We start from the raw sequence: 1953 nt of genomic DNA, 5'->3' as shown, positions 1-1953 counted from the left end.
TGTTTGTCCACTGTCTCTAGTGATTTCCTAATAACAGGTACAGAAGATCCTACCCACCTCCCTGTGACACATACCTGTGAAGTGTGAAGAAAAAGCAGAAGGGGTGTCTGAGGGTCCGGAACAGGTGACAGAGCACCAGCGAGCCCTGTCTAGAGCACAGAATGGAACGAACAGACCTTCCAACCACAGGAAACGGGGATGGGACTGGAACTGGTCCAGGGGGTAGGACTGCAAGGCCTCAGCTCTGCTCTGTACAGACTGAGAACTGAGCACCCGATGAAACCCAGTCCAGAAGGTGAGACCAGGGGACAGAGACTGTGTGACAGCTCGCCCCAAACTCCTGAACTCAAGGAACCAAAGACATCACAGGGGTCACAGATCAGTGTGTTGTGAGTACAATGAAGACTCTGCCTTCCTCTGTTGGAACTGCAGCCCCACTGAGGGTGAAAGGATACATTTCATACCCTGAAGGACAGAGTGGGAAGCTGGAAAGAAGAAAACATTTTCTTTGAGGGATCGCCAGAAATAAAATTCTGTTTGCCCACAGAACTTTCTTGCTTGGGCGGGTCTGCAAACACTATGAAGACTGCGTACTCCTCTCCCCCTTCTGAGCTCTTACCTGTGTTCACGCCTTCGATATGTTCCCGCCAATTTGGCTCTTGTGGTATTTTCCACTCGCTCTCCAGAGTCCAGGGTGCTTTCCCTTGCTCCAAAATGGAGACAATATACAGATCAGACACAGAAATTCCTGCACGTAAGAAGAAAGGAGCATCAAGATCTGTATTCTTCCAGAATCCACAATCTCCGTTTAAATGAGGAATGAAAGCAGTACAAATGATTCAAAAACAAGATTCCCAATCCATCGACTCTTCATCTTCTTCTGTGTATAGGGACCAGTGTCATATGCAGATAGGAACTCTCTTCCAAAAGCTACTGAATCAATACATGGGGATAGGAATCAAAGAATTAAGTATTTTAAATTTGCCACAGGGCTTTACACAAACTAAGCCCCAGAACAACCTCTAATGTGTCACAAAGTGGGCAGATCATCTGAAGAAAGGGCGAGGCTAAAGTCCTGATGCCACCTTATCAAGTCTTTCATGTCTCAGTAAATGGAGCTTCGATCTCTGTCACGCAAGGGAAAAGGATGAGACATGCTGGACAGATCCTGACCTTGGAGGGAAGTCATCCTCACCCAGGAACAGCAGGTTCCGGTAGCTCTCCAACATCACCTCCCTGTACAAGGCCCGCTGAGCTGGTGACAGGCATTTCCACTCCTCCAGAGAGAATTCTATGAACACATCGCCGAGTGTCAACCGTCCCTGAAAGTTAATACATTTCAGCAAGGGGAAATGGTGACAGTTCTTATCTACGCACAAAAGAGAAGGGCAGAGAGATGTAAAATTCAAGTGCAGAGTTCTGAGAGATCCACATCAGATATTTTTCAGCAAGTTATGTGTAATGTTGGTTTACATTACTTTCCCGTAAAAGGTTATGATAGTACAGAAATCAGGGAGGGCCTCTCATTTTTGCAAATAATTCTTGAAATTACAATTAAAATTCAACACTGAGTGTCTACACAGAAGGGTTAGATGTTCTACACACTGAGTGACACTCAGTGTCTAGATGAGCTAGAGCATGAGCAGTGTTGTAAGAGATGACAAAGTCCACAGCATCTTTTAAAAAATTCAGACTCTTAAATTGTGATGAAAATAGCCATGACAAAATGTTTTAGAATATGTCCTATGTGCATTAGTCTAAATGCTTTACATATTTTAACTTGTTATCAACATAACAGCTCACTACAGACAAACCTGTTCCCATTTTACAGAGGAGAAAAAAATGTCACAGACATTCAAAAATTTCAACTCAGCTCAAATTCTAAGATTTGATCAAGCAAACACCTGAACTCAGGTGCTGGGGTTTAGACGGAACCTAAAAAAACAAAAGTTA

General features: G+C 44.0%; 1 long non-coding RNA gene across 1 annotated transcript; it reads right to left on the bottom strand.

The window, feature by feature from the left end:
* Nucleotides 1-644: 644 nt before the first annotated feature.
* Nucleotides 645-1456, bottom strand: LOC107195945. Its single transcript, XR_001517260.2, has 2 exons — nucleotides 1196-1456; nucleotides 645-748 (listed from the first exon to the last, which is right to left on the bottom strand). It is a non-coding gene; the product is annotated as an uncharacterized LOC107195945 (long non-coding RNA).
* Nucleotides 1457-1953: the final 497 nt, after the last annotated feature.

Source organism: Pteropus alecto, unplaced genomic scaffold, assembly GCF_000325575.1.
Source record: "Pteropus alecto unplaced genomic scaffold, ASM32557v1 scaffold916, whole genome shotgun sequence".
Lineage (NCBI taxonomy): Eukaryota > Metazoa > Chordata > Mammalia > Chiroptera > Pteropodidae > Pteropus > Pteropus alecto.
Note: the sequence above shows the minus strand (reverse complement) of the source record. Positions and strands in the feature narration are given on the sequence as shown.